Below are 20,269 nucleotides of genomic sequence, written 5' to 3'. Positions count from 1 at the left end.
CCAGAGTAATTTTATCATGTCACTTTGCAATTAATAAAACTACTTCCCGATGCTAAGAAGACCAGGTCTCTATACTCATAGAGCTTATATTCTTGAGGGATCAGACTGACTGTAAACAGATAAATGTCAAGATAATTTCAGATAATAGTAAATGTCAAGAATAAAACAGAGAAATAGTAACGGAGGAGACAACCTGAGATGCTCTAGAAAATCTGGGGACAATCTGTTCCAGCAGAGGAAACACCAGACGCCAAGACTCTAAGGTGGGGCTTTTTGAGGCTGAACTTCATGTCATCTCCATTGGGAAGTCTTCCTCAGTGCTCCTGGGTAACAAGCTCATCTGAGTGACTAAATCAGTGCTCATATTTATATTTCAGTGTTTGTCAAAATTGTCAAGTTTATCTCTCTCCAATAGACTAAGTCTATCAAGTACTAAAAAACTGAGTACAGAAACCCTATCTAAGCCATTCAGCTATCTAAAACACTGTAGTTATTTATAAGTTATCTGTGGAACTGAACTGGATGAAGCTTCATGTCCTAATCTGGAAGATAAAACCATCCATTAATTGAGCTGCAATCCAACTTGAACTCACTCTCATGGCTTCTGTTAAGCCATCCTCACTGTCACTATCTCTCTGGGTAAAATCTGGCTGTTGGCAAACTTTGATAAATCAACATTAAATAAATATAAAATTGTAGAATTCAAATTATTGTGTGCCTCGTTAGAATAACTTCAAGAATTAACATGCATCAACTCTTGGACTGAATTAATCAATTACCTCTCTGAAAAACTGCTTAGACTTTTAAAATTGATACTGACGATACTGACTTGTGAACAGGCTTTATCTTGATTTCAGAAGTTTTTGTTGAAAGATGTTAGTCAAAAGACTGTCACTAATGGAACATTCATTCTATTGCTATTATTTTTAGGTACTTCTATGTGCCAAGTATAGTACCTCTTTCTGGGTATGTGAGGTTAAAGAAGTGCACACATCTTTGTGTGTTTACCTTTGTGGAATTTGTGGTCTTGTCAAGACACAGTAAAAAACAAGAAAACAAACAAACCAATGTATAATGACAGCTTATGATACACACTATTGAAGACACAAACAGTGTACAGGCAGAGAATAGCAAGGGAGACCTTTGCTTTGGGTAGTCCAGGAAGGCTTCCCTAAATAAGTGATTTTTGTTGGGGGGAGGGGTGGGGGGTGCAATGGCACATGCCTGTAATCCCAGCAGTTTGAAAGGCTGAGGCAGGAGGATCCCGAGTTCAAAGCCAGCCTCAGCAACAGCGGGGCACTAAGCAACTAAGTGAGACCCTGTCTCTAAATAAAATACAAAAAAAAGCTGGGGATGTGGTTCAGTGGTTGAGTGCCCCTGAGTCCAATCATTAGCACCCCCTCACAAAAAAAAAAAGAAGTGATATTTTAAACCGACTTCAGTCGTGCAAAAGAGGAACAGATCTCTCAGCCTTTAATAAATTCTAGATAATTTGCTTAATTTTGAGAGGTAGTTCACAATGTCTTGTGGCTATTATATTTTTCTATGTTCTTATGAAAAAAAAAAAAGACTTTTTAGCAGAGAGCATTGGTGCACACCTGTGATCCCAGCTACTGGGGAGATAAACAGGAGTTTCACAAGTTTGACGCCAGCCTCAGCACTTAGCAAGACCTGTCTCAAAGTAAAATATGTAGTTCATTGCTTGTCTAGCATATGCAAGGCCCTCAGTTCAATCACTGGTACTACAAAAAAAAAATGTGTATTTTTTAGCTTTGTCCTACAACTAATCAGAATTCACTGCATTTATAATATAATATGTCATTATAAAATAAGAACACTTACCAAAGAGATGAGGCTGTGTTCTTTATATCCCTTGAGCATGATCTTCATTCATTCAAGTTGGGTTAAGTGACAGCATTTGTAGCTGTGTTTCCTAATGACACTGATCCCTCTGGTAGTTCCAAAAACGCACTCTTGAAATCATGCAGTTTGTCTGGTTAGAAGTTGGTGTCTGTGGATCACCTGGGGACATTCAGGTTGGAGCTTGGTGATGGGTCAGTTCCATGGCCATAGGTCTCATACCAGCCCTGACCAGCAACTCTCAGCTTTGTTCTGTAGTTCTTATCAAGGCTGCTATTTCACAACTTCACAGAGGTGTTGCAGGAAAGCACTCAGCAGTCGGATTAAATGTTTCATTCTGAAGCACTTGAAGCACTGTCCCCACTCTCCTCAGAAGCAGGACAAAGGTAAGGCAGAAGCAGCATGAGAAGCACACAGCTACTGACGGCTGTGCCCGAAATCAGAAGCCCCTTCTGAGAGAGATGATTGCTTAATAGCTCCTTATGGCTGTGTACCCCTGACCTGGACAGTGAAATTACTGCAAATTCCAGTGACCTAAAAAACACATGCAAGGGACCCTCCCTTGGGTGAGGGAGTGTGTTTTAATAAAGAAGGAGAACTCAATAGTCACAGGACAGAACTCATGAATTCTTTGAGTCAAAATTCACTATAAAATTTCAATTAATCAGAAATTTTATGGAAAGGAAAAGTTTTATGACTGCACTGCTCTATATAGTAGCCACTGGCCACATGTGATTATTAACAACTTGAAATGCAACTAGCACAAATTGAGATATTCTATACACTTAGTTTTGAAGACTTAGCACTGAGAGAGCTCAGATGTAAAATGTTTGGAATATATTGGGCTCAGAAAAATATACACTGGAAATCAATTTCATCTGTTTCCTTTTGCTTCTTAAAAGGTGGCAACTAGAAAATTTAAAATCACATATGTGACTCAAATTATTTTTCTGTTAGTCAGCACTGGTATTATAAACTGAATTACCCAAAGAAATCCTTTGTTATTTCAAGATTACTGAATTTTTTTCTAACATGTGTTGTTCATTTTCTGGTTTTAATGAGCAAAGTCATTAAACTCTGTAGCTAATGTAATTGGGTCTGTTTTGAACAATGTGTTGAATGACTGTTCATCATCAAAGCTTTGTTCTAAACATTTCTCAATGGCCTCATTATCCTGAAAATGGGAATAGTGGTTCTTCCACAGTGACCTTGCCCTTGGAAGAGCCCTGATGTTGGGGCTCTCTGCTTCACATTTAGAATAAGGGCCTTGGGGTTTTCTGGCTGAGATATTAAGGATATATTTCTCAAGAGTTGGTAGAAGAACACTGCTTTCCAGAAAGACAGGCTTTTCCATATCATTCTGTGTGAAACCTTGCTAATTCATCTTTTCACCTCCCAAGATCAAGCTAACCCATATATTTGTCATAGATTGGGCTCCAAACCCAGGAAGAGCAAGGAAAGCTAGGTGGATCCCCTCACCAGGAGCCAAGAGGTGGTATTGGGAATGGAGTAAGGAGCAGTGTGTTTATCACAGAGACACAATGTGAACTTATCTTAAGCTGCATCTCTCTCAGTCCTATGGTGGCTTCCCCACTTTTTTACTACCTACAAATGGTCAAGCTCTAGAGGAACAAGTCAAACTGTTCAAGTTCACTTCATACTCCAAAGACAACTTACCAATTTTTATGAAGAAAACAATTGCCAGGGATCAGAACATTTGAGTTGGAGTCACTTCACTCTTCTTTCCTTGAAAAAAAAAAAAAGGCTATTTAGAAGAAAATTCATCAACAGGAAGGGGTTGTTGGATAGGCAAAGGTGGTAGTTAGGAGAGATAGAATGATAACCCAACCATTTGAAAAGGGATTAATGGACACCCTATAAAGAGTTAAACTAAAAAGTCAAATCACTTAGTGGATCAGAGCAGAGCCATTTCTACTGGTTAACTTGGAGTGAACACTCAGGAAAATAACCTGCTGAGTGCATGCATGTCTAATCCAATAGTGAGACAGAATGATACCAAGCCAGAGCAAGGTTTCTGTCTCACCTTGGGTCCAGAGCAATGTGTTAATCATCCACAGACTCACAGAAAAGGAAGAGTTTCAGAAACAAACTTTGACATTTGTTCCATGCTAAGGGAATAGAGGGTGCCTTGACTGGAAGTAACTATCTGAGAATAGCCTCCTCATGCCAATGAAGGCAGAGGGATTCCAGCTGAGGAGAAGAACACATCCTAGCTGTCAGAGTCTAGGTCAACCAGCATCTGAGTCCTAGAAATACGTTCCCTGGTTCTGATTCCAATATCATGAAGCTGATAATTTGACATCCTGTGTACTTTTCAATGGGAAAGACCACGCCAATGAACTTGGTTTGATTATCTAGTCTGCTTAAGGGTTATATATTTTTAATCTGGCAAATTAATTGGATTTATGGTTGGAGACAGCTGTTGAGCATGGAATTCATTCACATTATGAAGCAGAAAAAATGAATTGTGTTCCCTAATGTACTCAAGAGACAGATTCACTAAGTCCACCATTATATCCTTGCTATTTTGTGTTACTGAATTCTACTGCCTTTCAATACACCTTCAGCAGTGAGCGTAAGGCATGTTCAATCTGGCTAAGATGACCCACTTGGAATTTGCTAGTTCTATCAGTTGACCACATGCTTTGGACAGCTAGAGGCATAGAGAGGGAAGAGACTTTGAGTTATTGTTACCCAAAATCAGCTTCTGAATTAAAAAAAACAAAAACAAAAAAACTTTATTATCAGACTTTTGATGTATAAAATATAAAATCAGGATTATTATTTATTCACTCATGCATTCAACAAACTGAGCATCTGTTGTATTTCAAGGACATATGTTCATGAATAAAATATACAAAGATATCTGCTCTCAAGAAATTTACAGTCTAGAGGGTAGGCAGGAAAAGACTATCAATCAAAAAAAAAAAAGAACTATGTAGTATCTTGGAAAGAAAAATGTGTTATTTAAAATTTTTAAAAATAAAAATAGAGCAGGAGAAGGAAAATCTGGAGTGCTTAACAAGCAGATGGCAAAATTAAAAGGCTTAATTAAGTATTGTCTAGTTCATTTCCACTTTGAGCACAGGCACATGAGAGTAAACAGGTAACCACATATGCTTTTTAAGAGCTAATTTGCAAATACCTATAGACTAGGAAAGAAAGTTGAAAAGAGAGGCATTCTAAAGACATCTCTTCTAAATCAGGACCATTCACTTGAGCCCTCACTGTATTCTCATTAAGAGCTACTTTAGGACCAACCTTCATACACGCTGCTTACTAAAATTATTGTTTAATAGTCGGAAGTACTTTGTCTCTGGGCTATTTACCAGTTTGTATTCTCACAAGTCAGCACACTCCCCACACAGAGAGCCCAATCTCCCCACCCAACCCCCATTCTCAAAGGGCAAGAGGAAAGAAAGGCTTTCTTCAGCTGCCAATCAGGTCCTTCAGTCACCTTCCATAGCAAAAGATGAGGAATTTTGATGTTCAGTACCTCTTAGACTATCTAAGGTTGCTAGGCATGTGGTTGCTCAGCAACAGAACAGTGATGCTCCAAGCTGTTCCCACCCTGTGCTTTTCCAATCTACACAATCAGCAGTTGGTGGGATGGTTTGGGATGCAGGATTCTTCCTCACATTTCCCAGCCATCTACCTTACTTTTTAAAACATTGCAATGTGAGTTGCCACTAAAAAATTAAATTAAATTAAAAGCTGAAGGCATTTTTAACAGAGTTAAATAAACTCAATAGGATCAACAATACAGTTTACCCAATCTCTCAACAACATAAATAGGTCCCTTTCAAGGGAATTCAAATCAAAAGCATGACCTTGATATCATGCCTTCCCACTTAGAGTTTGGTTGAGCCAGAATTCAGCCCACAGTTCGTAATGGAAAATACCTTCAGTCCCTCAAGGTCATGCATTCAGAACCCCAGTTTCTGTCAACATCATTCAATATTACCAAGTCTAAACTCAGGACTTTTCAAAGTTAAACATTGCTTATCTTTTCCTTTCTGTATCCTACTTGTGAGGACTAAACAATCAAATGTGTTTGATAAGTATGCCAGATGAATAAACACAGAAAAGAAATCAATTAAGGAAGCTAACTTGTTTAGTTATTGGGTGCCTTAAAAGGTCGTCGGTTCTTGGTTATTTATGAGCACACCTGGAAACAGGAGTAGGCTTTGGGTTCTCAGTAGACCTCCTAGAGCATGACCTACCTTATGTACGGTATGAATGGTAAAGGAGACAAGCTAGCTTTTAGGAGCCAGATCTTAGATTTGTAAATGATGTCTGGGGTCATCCAGGGAGGCATGTTTTTTTCTCTGAGGCAACCAGCCTAATGTAAAAGTCTGATGCCTTTACCCTAATATAAACCCATTGGCAGTAAAGCCCAGGAAGCCTCAGAGTCTTGGGAGTTCCCTGGTCACCTCATCCCAGTAGGCAGGACTCCAATTACTTGGCAGGAGCCACTCAAATTCTATAGCAGAGGTCTCTTGGGTTTCTTTAAAAAAAAGAATAGAGAGAGCAGGCAGAGAAAAGTGCTAACAATCAATGCATAGGGCTCTCCAAGATATACTGTAAAAAAGAAAACAAAAAGCCATATTCAGAGTACTTTCTATACTATCTCACTTATGTAATAAACAAAAATAGAACACCTGCATAGGTCCTGTATGTGCATGTAAGCATATGGAAATTAGCAAGTCAAGCTGTCAGCAAAACAGTGCTCCAATTTTTTCAATCTGAGAAGTTTCACATTTGCTCCAAAAGGGATAGAAATTAAACATTCAGCACGCAGAGAAAACCCTTGGCCTTTCATATTCATGATTCTCCATCCATGGATTCAACCAACCTCATACTGAAGAGATTTGAAAAACAATTACATTTTTACAGAACACACGCATTTTTTCATTATCATTATTTGCTGAACAACACAGGATAATCACTATTTACATAGCATTTACCTTGTATTAGGTATTACAAGTAATCTAGAGATGAGTTAAAGTACATAGGAAGGTGTGTGTAGATTACATAGCAAATATAATGCCAATTTATATGACAGACTTGAACTTCTGCAGATATTGATATGTTTAGGGGGTCCTAGAACAAATCTCTATCTTGGAACAGATACCAAGGGACAATTGTATTTAGATGCGTGTTAATTAATAACATATGCATAGTACTAATTTACCAGATAGTCTAAGATTTCAGAAATCTAGATCTTTCACAAACAACTGATCATCACAGCATCTTGTGAGGGTGTCTGTTATGGTTCGGCCATGCGGAGTCCCCAAATGCTTCTGTGTCAATGCAGGAATATTCAGAGGTAAAATGATTGGACTGTGAGAGCTGAGATTTAATCGGTCCATCCTAGTTTAGATGGACTAACTGTGTGGTAACTACAGGAAAGTGGGGCATGGCTGGAGAAGGGTCCCTGGGAGCATGCCCTAAAGTTGCATCTTCCTGGCAGCCTCTTTCCCCACTCTCTCTCATTCTGACTGATGTGAATAGAGTAGCACACCTCTACCATACCTTTCCACCATGAGGTTTCTGTCTCACCTTGGGTCCAGAACAATGGACTCCGCTGACCATGAATGAAACCTCAAGAACCATGAGCCAAAATAAACTTTCCCTCCTCTCAGTTGTTCTTGTCAGGTATTTTGGTCACAGTGATGCAAAACCTAACACAATGCCCATGGCTTTGTGAGAGGGCTTCATTCCACAGGGCAGTTAGAAGTGGGAGCTCACATGAAGTCAGCAGTAGTACTTGTATTCTGCATCTGTTGGAGTCTAGTCAGAAATCACCCCAGCTTTTTTTTTTAATTTTTTTATTGTTGGTTGTTCAAAACATTACATAGTTCTTGATATATCATATTTCACACTTTGATTCAAGTGGGTTATGAACTCCCATTTTTACCCCGTATAAAAATTGCAGAATCACATCAGTTACACATCCATTGATTTACATATTGCTTGTTGGAGGAATTTAACTGCAAAGATAAGAGAAGAGCTGAGAAACCAGAAAGGACACAGTGAGTCAATCCCAAGAGGAACAAGAATTGATATCTGCTACCATTCCTAGAGACAAAGGGACAGCAGAAAGAGATGGTGCTACCAGATCCCAGGGTTGGACTGACCAACAGGATTCAAGGGGGCGGCACAGCCAACAAGGACATGCTGACCAATTCAAGGGCTTTGGGTGGGGAGAAGTGCCCTCGCTTTTCCCTTCTCTTACTCTCTACTCTTCTGCTGGCTCCTCCCAATAACTGAATTTAATCAAAGCTAGACACTAAGAGAGTCTAGGAAATACATTTCCTTGCCAGACAGAGAGGAGCCAGCCAAGAATCTAAGGACAAACATGCAAATGACCAACTATATGCTGAAATCAACCATATGGTAAGGAATAGGTTACAAATACGGCAAAAGGAGAGGTAAGGTAGGAAAAGGAGGGAAGTGTTGCTGTAGGTCTCTGGTTAAAGAGGAATAGGTAGCGTGCAAGAACTTTCCTCTGCTCATTCCTGCAAAGGGGATATTCTCCCTAAATGCCATAGTTTGGATCTTGAATGCCCCCAAAGGTCCATGTGTTAAAGATTTGGTCACCAACTTGTGGAGCTATTGAAAGGTGGTAGAACTCTTTGGAGGTAAGGCCCAGAGGAAGGTAGTTGATCCATTGGAGCATGTCTCTGAGGTGTGTGTTGGAGTTTCAGACCTTTCCTGTCTCTCTTTTTGCTTCCTGGCCACTATAAGGTGAACAGACACTCTCTGCCACGTACTCCTGCAATCCATTTGGCCCCATTTAGATGGGGCAAAAAGTGGAGATCAGACATTATTTATGTCTAAGACTGATTTTCTCATCTTAAGTTAATGTTTTGCAAAAAGTGCCTAGATAATTTTAACTAATCCATTACTATAATTTACTTTATGATTTATTAGTAATTAGAGCAAAATACATCCAAACATATTTTTGGTGTTGCAAACCTTTAAAAAAAAGTATTCATTTGGTGATAAGGAAAAAGAAAACTCCATTCATTATTTAAGATACTCAATTTTTTTTCTATCAATATGCTCAAATTCACATTCTCGGAACAATATTGTTGTTTGGATCTTGAATGTATTAAAAATGCAAATACATTTCTGTAAGAGGGAATAAGTCATGTGCCAACCTGAACAACCTGGTGTAGAATCTCTGCTTCCAAGAGTATTGGCTTGAGAAAAGTTAATTTTTTAAGCATAATCAAGGATTTGGCTAGCCAAGTATCTCCACTTACTCGGCCAAAGGATATTGGATATAATGTTGTAGTTTGTGCAGGTCTCTCAATCTGTGTTTTCAAAAAAGAATAAGGGCCACTGGAATCTTGTTGAGACCTTCCCCACCCTTCACCCCCATGGGAATTTGCAGCCTGGAACTCCAGCAGGATTGGAAATCCACTCCAGTTCTCTGTGTCCATTCTAACCCATCTCAACCCATGGTTTCCTGCTGCCTCATCCTAAGTGAATATGTGTGAGGCCAAAAGTCTGCCTGGATCCATTCTTATGTAGCAATTTGATCATATACTATTCTAAGATTTGTGCTACTTTCAACACCTGAAAACATCAGTAAAGTTTTAGGCTTTGCCTGTAAGATCAAAACAGTGTCACTATTGTCGTTGGCTGGAGAAGTCAAATCAAAACATTGCACATTGATTAAACAAGTATTTGGGAACTTGAGGGTTGGGTGGATTTTTGGTTTGTTTGCTTCTCAGACTGGCTTTGTTGACTAAAGCAGCTGGAGCAGTTGAACAAGTATGGGAAAGGGTGGATCATTTTAAAGACTGTTCCTCCTTGTCCTTCGGTGTTAATTAAGAATTTACATCAACGTTAATGCCTTGGAAAGTAATGAAGTTGGCTGAAGCTAAATTCACCCTTGGAGAGGATAGACAATAAGAGAAACAACAACAACAGAAAGAACAGAGATGCATTTAAATATTCCCTGCCGACCGGGGGGCACCAATGAGAAAACAAGCTTTGAAATTTTACTTGAAGCCATCGTGTGTGAAAAAGACCTTTCTCCTAGTTTTCAAAGTCTGAGTTATCATTTTAGTATACAATAATTCATTGAAATGAATTATTGAAAGATGAGATTGAAAGATAAAATAGCCCGCCATCCAGAATTGATGACTGTTTTCTCAGTTGCTTACTATGGCTCTATGATCTACTTGGATTCTGGACTTGACCCATTGTGTTCTCTTATAGTGTATATTTCTGCTTTCATCCAACAGGTCCCCTTGATGATCTGAGGAGCCCCTGGTTACCTGCCTCTGTGCTGATGCATACTGAGTGCTCAGGGTGAGGGTACTAGCAGGATGGATCATGGTCATGTGTCCACACTTGTGTCACTTTGAACCCTAGCTCTATACATTTCAGTGTGTGATCTTCAGCTAGTTAAATTAGCTTTGCTAACCCTGTTTACTCAAGAGTAAAAAAATATATAAAAATAAAAATGTAGTATCTGTCTCCCAGGGTTTCATGAAAAGTAAATTAAATAATTCTAGTGCATGGCAAGCACTCAAAATATCTGGGGTATTACTAGTGACTAAAAAATAACAACCTAAGTAGACTTTATTATTGATAACCCAATCACTTATTTACGAAGTGTTCAGGTAAAGGGAAAGCTACTCATTTAGACAGATGCTGAGAGCAGGATGGAGTCTTAAGAGGTGAGTACTGGGGAAAACCCACCACCACATGTCATTATCACCAAGAAGGCTTTGAAGAATTGAGAGTTCTGGAGCTGGTAGTTGGAGGGAGAATCCAGTGAGTTGGCCTGGGAAGTTATCATAGGTGATAAGAGAATCCAGAAAATTGCTTTCTGCCTGACTCTGAGACCTGTTTTTCCCAAGTTCTCTCCTCCCCAAAGCCTGTCTAGAACAGCACATCCCTGCTGAAAATGGAAAGTGATGAACAAACTGATAAACAGGTGCAGAATCTGTCATGCATCCAGTTTCTACCTGGCCTTCCCCTTTGGACCTCACCCACCCTGTCCTGAATGTGATATGTGCCCCACCAGTGTGCCTGCCTAAATTATTCTGCCCTGAGAGCTGGTTATTCATTGTGTACTGACTAAATGGCTGAGTCTCAGTAAAAATGAACTGTGCTAAGCCCACAATAGCATAATTACTGCATGTGCCAGTGCTGAAATACAGAGACCCATAAGCAAATGGCCCTCATGTCCGAGTTAATTCTAGTGAAAAGTAAGAATGAGTCTGCATTTGGGGTCAAATTCTCATGATCAATTATATCTGGAAACACCAGATGTTTGAAGTAAGTGAATTATCAACATATGTTCAAAGAACCTATGAAATATAATCATGATAAAAAGACAAATGTCAATGAAAAACTTCAAAATAAACCCAGACATAAAAATTATTCAATACAACTGGCATAGATCAACTGTGAAAATAAGCTCTGGCCCAAATGTCCAAGTCTTTAAGTAGCAAAGCAAACAATATGAATGTTGGATCACTGGTCCCTTGTCCCCTATCACACATAGGGAAACTAAAATTGTCAGAAATGGAATGGCTAGACATAAAAGCACAAGCGTGCACACACATGCACATTCTTAGTGGCAGCAGGGTGTGCCACTTTTCCATGCCTATGTTTGACTTTAAGACCTAAGCTATTTCACATGGCCTCAAAATTCAGTGTGCTTAGCTTCTGGATTAAGTGAACCATTTGAACTAAAGGTTTAACTTGTCCTTAATCTTCTCTTTCAAATGCTGACAGCAGAGCATTTATCGCCTGACCTAACAAGCCTCAGGCACCTAAGGAAGCCAAGAGCCAGCATGCACACTCTTTAGCAACAAAAAGGGCCTGGGCCAGAGATCTGGGGAGCAGATCTTCATGGGGCCCATGCTGGAGACAGCATATCAAAACCAAAGCTGGGCCAGGGAGTGAGCCTAGGTCATCAGGGGAGCCATCACATGCTATCAGCAAGGTGTGCCACCCAGAGCTGAGGCTGCAGTAAAGGAGTCAGAGCTCTAGGGTGATTTGGAGTGGGTGGAATTCTTTGTGAAAGAGAACCACAGAGATGGCACTTCTTCACACCTAGTGTCATTGTAACCCATCACCATAGGAGGTGATGATTAACCACCCTACCCCACCCATCTCAAAAGCAGCTGGGACTCAGTCTATTGGCACTGCCTGGTATAATTAGAGTCCTATCTCCACTTTAAACATGGCCTTTCTGTCTTATGAGGGCAGAGGCCAGAGGACCTTCTCAGATATGGCACAGAGCTCTCCTTTATCTCTTGCATCACTGGGAGGCTGCTGGTGGGTCCTATGGTTCATGTCCACACAGGCAACAGCATGTTCTTCCCTGTTATAAAAGTAAGACTCTCTCCTGCCCCAAAACCCTCTACAACATACATTGTCTCACTTAACTACCATTGCCCTCATGGTTTTTTGTTTTGTTTCATAGCTGCTCTTAATGAACCTGATTTCTAAACCATGAAAAAATATGTCTGATGTGAGAGAGGAAAAGGGCATCAAGAGGTTTCTCCTGGGATCAGCCTCACTGTGCATTCTGCAGACATTAATGGCTACTCTGAAGGTGAAATAGGGATGACCACAGAGGAAGATCACAAGGTTGGGACTGATCAACAAAGAGGGGCCCAATACCTAGGCACTGTCCCAGAGGCAGACTCTGAGGTTTGCATCAGACATATGTTCAGACATATGTATCAGTCTTTAAGTAGCAAAGCACTAGACCAAGTTTGGGGGCGTAGCCATGGAGGAGTTGGGTCAGTGATGGAGACTGACTGACATTTCATGGAGAGCTCATGGGCAGAGGCTCCCTACTGGGTTCCCAGGTAAGGAGGAACCATCAAACTAATAGACCAGAGAAAATACAAGGGACTTCATGACAAGTCCTATCTTGAGCCTGGACCACTGAATCATGATGATGAATAGGACATGAATTCTTAAGTGAGAAAAGTATGGTGGAAGGGCCAGTAGATACATGGAGGTGATTATAGATCAAACTTACTCATCATCTCACTAATGCATAAGTGAGAAGTAGGTCAGAAAGGGCTTCCTAACCCCGAGTCCAGATTGTCACGACAACCCATATTACTTAATGAATAACTAAAAGAGCTGAGGAGCATTTATTTCATGTTCTTAGGAAAAATGAGCCATTTTCAGGTACAGCTTCTTTTTCTCTTTTTCTGTTCTGGAAAAAAAAAAAGCAATCTGGATATAGAGAAACTTTAAGAACAAAATAAATTGGAAGCAAAGCAAAATAAAGAGCCCTTTATTTTTGACTAAGGCCAGGTTTTGGCTCAGTTTTCTTTTGGAAATTCCCCATGTTTAGAAGCCAGGGACTGCAGAGAGGGTCAGCTTCACAAAGAAGAAACATGGGGAAATAGGAAAATGGGACTTGGATTGATGCAGTGCTTTTCCCTGAGCCTTCATGGGACATGTGCACATTTTAGCACCATCACTGAGGTGAAGTGACATAGCACTGTGGTTACTAGGGTGTGCCCTGGAGCTCCACCACCTGCATTTAATTCCAGCTGAGACATTTTCCAGTGGTGTGCAAGGGTAAGCTGTTTAACCTATCAGGGCTTCAGTTAACTCATCTGTAAAGTGAAAATTTCTACCTGTCTCTCACAAGATTGTTGTGCGAACTAAACAAGTTAATACCCAGAGGACACTAAAATGGTATTTTCTGCCATTTTCATTGGTAGAAAATAATAGAAATAAACTGGTATTGGGAGCCAGTAAATGATTCTCAAAAGATCACTTGCTGTTCCACTGGTATTATGACATGAGCTAATAAGAAATAATAGAGGGAACACTGTCATTTTTTGCAGAGTTCCTGGATTCTCAGAAAAATTATGCCCATAACCATGATAGACTGTTATAACCATGTCAGGGCTACGTCCTGGTTACTGTCTATTCATTTGGCAAAGATCTGGTGGTAGCTTCTAAGCATTCCTTCAAGTGGAAACTGCCTGACATCCCATAGGAGAGAGCTTGTCCCTTCTGGCATGTGAGGACACAGCAATAAGTAGACATCTAGGAGCAGAGTGAGCCCTCGGCAGACACTGAATCTACTGGCATCTTGATCTTGGACTTCTAAGCCTCCAGCACTGCTATTTCTGTCATGAATTACCCAGTCTAAAGTATTTTCCAATTATTATTTTTTAGGTATTTGTTTTAATAGCAAACAGTCTGAGACCTAGGTCAAATACTGTTTTCCTCCAGGGAAACTTCTCTCATCACGCTAGTCAGAAGTGGACTCTCTTCTTGGAGGTCCTGTACACCTTTTATATCTTTATAAAAATCTTGATGGTTATGGGGAACCTATGCCGTAGTCCGGCTGGGCTAAATAACCGACAGGTGACAAGCAACTTGAAGGTTGAACTACTTTATTGCGAGTAAACTCAGCAGGAACTGAGCGAGAACTCAAAGTAGCGGGCACCCGAGGTAGCAGGAGCCACTTCTCTGCCAGACAGCAGAGGTATATATACCCAACTAATTATACACAGCTTAACTTAATTAACATCATCTAGATACAGCAGTCAGCCAATAAGAAATCCTCATCATCTTAATGGCTCGCTGGCGTTGCTTCACAAACCATTCCTCCGGGCAAAGTGCCAGGCGCCATCTTGACTTGATTTGCATCCCCAACAAACCTACAATGTGCCAGGTTCTGTGTCTGTCACTAAAGATAAAGCAGTCTCTGCAGGCACAGAGCTCTCAAGCCACTAGTGACAAGTGTGGCCACATCTCACTTCATAGCTACTGTTTTCCTTTTTGTTATTACCCTGATTTGACTGCAAGAGACTTTACAAAAAGGATTAATATAATAGTTCCCGGCAGATTCCTCAGAAAACTTGGAATGGAACAACCATTTGACCTGGTTATCTCACTCCTTGTTTTATGTTCAAAGGACTTAAAATTAGCATACTGCAGTGACGCAGACACTTCAATGTTCACTATAGCCAAGCTATGGAACCAACCTAGATGCCCAGCAACAGATGAATGGAGAAAGAAAATGTGGTATATATACATAATGGAATATTACTCATCCATAAAGAAAAATTTAATTATGGCATTTGCAGGTAAATGGATGGAGTTGGAGAATATCATGTTAAGTGAAATAAGCCACTCCCCCAAAATCCAAAAGCAGAATGCTCTCTCTGATATATGGATCCTAGCCCATAACAAGGGAGGGGAAGATTAGAAGTTCATTGGACTAGACAAATGGGAATGAAGGGAAGGGAGTGGGGGTGGAAATAGAAAAGAAAGTAGAATGAATTGGCCATATCTTTCCTATCCTTATATATGAATACACCACCAATGTAACTCCTCATAATATTACAACCACAATAATGGGATCCTAATTGGAACAAGTTATTCTATGTGCGTATAATATGTTAAAATATACTCAACTGTCACATATATCTAGAAAGAACAAATAAAAATTTGTGATAACATGGCCACACACACATAGTAACCACTCAATAAATATTTATTAACCTGTAGAAAGCAGGATATTGGTTAACAAATCCATAATGATAGAAGATGCAAAACAAATGCTGTTCTTAAAATAAGGTCCAGGCTTAAGATAATCCTTTTAATTTAGTTGTTTCAATAGCTGTTTATAATGTTTACCAAATTCTGAAAAGCCAGTTACTGCTATGATACCAAAAGCACTTTCTAGAGTCCCTTCTGACTCTATATCCTAGACTAAGTGTCTTTATTTATTTACTTACTTAATTTTTAGTTTCTGCGGTTTTATTTAACCGTGCACGCGCGCGCACACACACACATACACACACACACACACACACACACAAGCCATGTGAACTGTCTATTCGTTTTCATCACTGCACAGCCTGGCATTGGGATTGGTGACTCTGATGGCCAGTTGGGCTGTTCTCTCCACAATGGCTTTGCAGTTCTCAGAGGAAACACTGTGAGCAATCTCAGGACAGTAAGGTTTGTTGCACAAGAGCAGCACTTCCAGCTCCTAGACATTATGGATCAGGAACTTCTGGAAGCTACTGGGCAGCATATGCTTTGTTTTTCTTGTTGCTCCCATAACCAATGCTGGGCATCAATCAAGATCTGGCCCTTGAATCTTCTCTGCACCTTGTTGTCAATACCTCTGGGTTTCCACCAGTTGTGCTAAATTTTGACATATCAGTCTGACTGGTGCCAGATGAACTCCTTGGTCCTCATTTTGACAATTTTGGGCTTCACAAGAGGTGTGAGGGCAGCCGTGATGGTGAATACAGATGGCTACCACCTCTGTAGGCAGCACCAAAGAAGAGCCTAAGTGTCCTTAAAACAACAGAAATTTAGGTCTCCCAGTTCTAGATAGGAGACTGGGAAGTCCAAGATCAAGGTTCTGGCAGAACCCGCTTATGAGTTCCATTTTCTGGTTAATAGATGGCTCTTTTCGCTGTGTTCTCACACAGCACAGGAAGAGGGAGCTCTCTGGAGTTATTCATAAGGGCATTAATCCTATTCATGAGGGCTCCACCTGTGCGCTAGCCACTTACCAGCAGTCCCATCTCCCAACCATAACATTGGAGATTAGTTTTTCAAGATATGAATTTGTGGGGGAGAGAGATACAATATTCCAGCTATAGCATCCTGTTTTCCCCCTTATGATAGGGAACAGAAGCTGTTCCATGGTTTGTACTTTATTTAGAACTATGAGTTACTACAATATACTAACTTAATGGGTAATGGTTGAGGATGACAATTACAACTAGGTGAACATTATAAATATGTTCCCAGTGTGGAAACAACTTCATATATTAGGGACTTACTTCCTGGCTTGAAAGCTCTACTTGAAAGAGGAATTGGTATAATAGGATCGTCTATCAAAACATCATCTATCAAAAGCAGCAAGTGATTAGATGGGTGGCAGGTACAAAATTTGGAGCATCTCTCCACTAGGCTATTTTATAAAACATCAACAAGTATACATGTAAATTACAATAAAACTGCCTTCACACCTACTTTTAAACTTTAAATAATATTTTCATGACCTGAGAAATCTCATACCTGGTTATTTTTCTTCCAGACTTTTATAGAGTTGTATCTTTAAAAAAAATTTTTTTTAGTTGTTGATAGACCTTTATTTAATTCATTTATTTATATGTGGTGCTGAGAATCCAACCCACGTGCCTATCATTGAGCTACAACCCCCAGCCTAGAGTTAGTAGTGTTGAGCATATGCAAAACTTAGAGTCATTAATACATTCAAACTGATGAAGTACTTGTGTTTCAGTTTGCTGAGTTAAAGATACCTGTTTGATTGACTGACTATAATATACCTACATCTTTTTGTTTGGGTAGGGGCATGGAACAAAATTTACTAATAAACAACATTGATAAGATTGCTTTATATCCAAAGCAAATGCTGATAGAAAATCATTAAAATATTGGCAAAAGCAATGATGATATAGTTAATAAGAAAAGGACTTTTCAGTTTTACTCATCGAAGGTCTAGCAGAGACTTTGGATAATCAGGATAATTGTTTTTATTGTACAGACTTTCAACTATTTAATTTTGGTCTAAATGTAAACGGTTAGACCAGTACATAATTATTTTCACAAAATGCATAATCATGACTGCCAATTTTTCCATGACTAACTATGCCCTGCCAGATGTTTGTTAGGTTCTGCTGAGTCACTTTTTTTTTTTTCCAGAACTCTATGTTCCCACTAAATCCTAATTCCCTCTGGCCTTTTTTCATACTTTGCCTTTTACCTGAATTTGGGGGGAAATAATTTCATTGCTCGTTTTGCAATTCCATATATATAAAATAGGTTTTTTAAAGATTACTCTCAAGTTTGCCCACTTGCATAAATCTTAATCCATCCCTTTCTTGGGGACACAGACATTTTGAGGAATTTATTCCAAGAAGCCTCTGTAGGCAAGGAAAGTTATCAACAGCAACAGCATCATCACATAGGGGATGACTGAGTATATTCTGAATCACGCTAGAAGGAAAGCTTTTTTAAAAATGTAACCAGTTCCCAAACTTTGCATTTGTTTCTGCTCTCAACTACAGTCCTCCTGATTAGATTTACTGGTCACAGGAAGGATTGTCAATCACCGCTCAGACAGAGTTTGCTGTCAAATGCTGCCTTTCTTGGATTTGCATTTTCTTAGCAATCTGAACATTATGGACTGCTCACCGTCTGGTCCCTAAACAGAAAAAGTTCAGTAACAGATTTAGTCTCTTGAATTCCAATGAAAATATTTGGCTGCATGCATGGTTCCATAAAGCCTTCTTTCATTGGTTGAAAAAAATCACCTACTATGTGCTTAAAATTGTGCAAAGGATTGGGCAATGTAAAGAAAATCCCAGTTCTTATTTCCCCAAGGAATAAGAATGGGAAAGACTGACAAGCAAATGCACAATTGAAATCAAGAAAAGTAGTTGATGAATATGAGTTGGTAAAATCAGTAGCAAGTATTATAAAAATACAGAAGAAGGGTTGAAACAGCACCCTAGACATTTTTGCCACATTTAATCACTGGTTATGCAAAGGGAACTATAACCTTCTATGTGCATGTATGTTAAGGAATAGCTGACAGGATATTTCTGCTAAGAACAAGTTCCCAAAATTGCAAAGTGTTTTCTTTCTTTCTTCAGTTTTTTGTTTGGGGGGTTTGTTTGTTTGTTTTGGTACCAGAGTTTGAACTCAGGGGAAGAGGCGCTTTACCACTGAACTACATCCCCAGCCCTTTTTATTTATTTATTTATTTATTTTTAAATTTTGAGACACGGTCTCATTAAGTTGCTGAGGGCCTCATGGAGCTACTAAGTGCTGTCTTTTAACTTTCAGTCCTCCTGCCTCAGCCTCCTGAGTAGCTGGGATTACAGGCAAGTGCCACTGTGCCTGGCTTCACTGCAAGTGTTTTCCACACCACCTGCAGAACATTGTTGAGTACCTATGGGTGGATAAATCAATCATGCAGTCAATGGAGTTTGTGATCCAATCTTACTTGCATGCAGTGGGAGTAGAAGAAAGCATGATAATAGAAGGAAAGCCCCTAGAGTGGGAAGATCAGATCTGTGTTGCTCTGTTAAGAAGCAAGTTCATTCAGGTCAGCAAGTCTCAGGATCTTGAAAAGAATGTTTGTGAGATCCTCTCCACCCCTCTACATTCTAAGATTTAATCAGAAAGGACTGGCCAGGCCAGCATGATTGTCATGACAGCTTAGTAACTTAAGGCACTTTTCAGAGCCTTCAAGATGTATCAAAGCTTGCCTTTACTGAAGGGAATTTAAAAAATTGTGTAAAGGTAGGGAGTAAGTAGAACAATAAATTTGTTCCTGTGTAGTAAATATCAATAGTGAAATTTCAGGAATGTGCTTTCATTTGGTTTTTGTTTGCTTTTGTAGTACTGGAGAATTAAGCCCAGGGTCATTGAGCTACACCCCCAGTCCCTTTTATTTTTAATTTTGAGACAGTCTCTCCAAGTTGCCCAGGATGCCCCTGAACTTGAGATCTTTCTGCCTCAATCTCCCCAATAGCTGGATTTGGAGGTGTGCACCACCATGCCCAAGTAGAAATGTACTTTTAATAGTGCCAGACAACAGTTGTTCTAGAAATCACTGGCCACAATCTCACCAACTTGAGAAAAACCTTGCTTTGAAATGTGACTTACTATGACCAGTTTTCTTCCTCCTCTTCTTGAAAATAGTAGTAATTTCAGCAAAGAACCATATTTCATATTTACTCAAAAATCTATCCAAACACCCTGAGTATTCTTCTCTTCCCTGCCTGACAATGGATATGCAAACAAATATTCATCTAATTCATCAATATTTATGGCACTTTGTGTCACATATTTTTATTATCAAATGGTTGATCTTGACATTGCTTAAAATTCTTTCGTATGATTTCTGGACATTCAGTAACTCCAAATGGAATTTCTCTGCACAGGGAGGAACAGTTTCTTGGGTCTTGGAAAAATTGGTTGAAGTGTAACAATTTTTTTGACCTTTAACTCTAGAGAGCAAAGAATCCATCCCAGGTGAGGCTGAAGATCCCAGTAGGGAAAATGACTCTGGCCAGAGACTGCAAAAAGGAGTATTGCAGGCTTAGTTTTGCAAATATAAATTTTGTGGGTTTTAGAGCTGGAGGAGAGCTCAAAGAGGAAACCAGTAAGCACAGTTCTCCGCTTCTAGGAAGGACTGCAAATGCTAAGCCTGCGTGTGTTCCCTCCACTCAGGCAAGGGGAGAAAATTACAATTTTGCAAGGTTTACTTGGTTCAAAATGAATTTTTAATACTATGCCTCAGCAGATTTATATGGAAATGTGTATACTAAAAGGCAACGCTGACTTCACAAACTCCACTCTCCAAGAATCT

At 39.6% G+C, this 20,269-nt stretch overlaps 1 long non-coding RNA gene and 1 pseudogene across 3 annotated transcripts in view; both read right to left on the bottom strand.

Moving 5' to 3' along the window:
* Nucleotides 1-20,269, bottom strand: part of LOC139707265 (uncharacterized) — an 82,471-nt gene that overhangs the window by 61,452 nt on the left and 750 nt on the right. For all 3 annotated transcript variants that reach the window (XR_011708884.1, XR_011708886.1, XR_011708885.1), the window contains exons 2-3: nt 3,538-3,606; nt 1,843-2,022 (exon numbers count right to left, since the gene is read on the bottom strand). This is a non-coding gene — a long non-coding RNA (uncharacterized lncRNA). The remainder of the gene's footprint in view (nt 1-1,842; nt 2,023-3,537; nt 3,607-20,269) is intronic.
* LOC114092575 (large ribosomal subunit protein eL32-like) lies at nt 15,661-16,445 on the bottom strand (annotated as a pseudogene).

The sequence above is a fragment of the Marmota flaviventris genome, chromosome 10 (assembly GCF_047511675.1).
Source record: "Marmota flaviventris isolate mMarFla1 chromosome 10, mMarFla1.hap1, whole genome shotgun sequence".
Lineage (NCBI taxonomy): Eukaryota > Metazoa > Chordata > Mammalia > Rodentia > Sciuridae > Marmota > Marmota flaviventris.
This window is presented reverse-complemented; position numbering and strand designations above follow the sequence as displayed.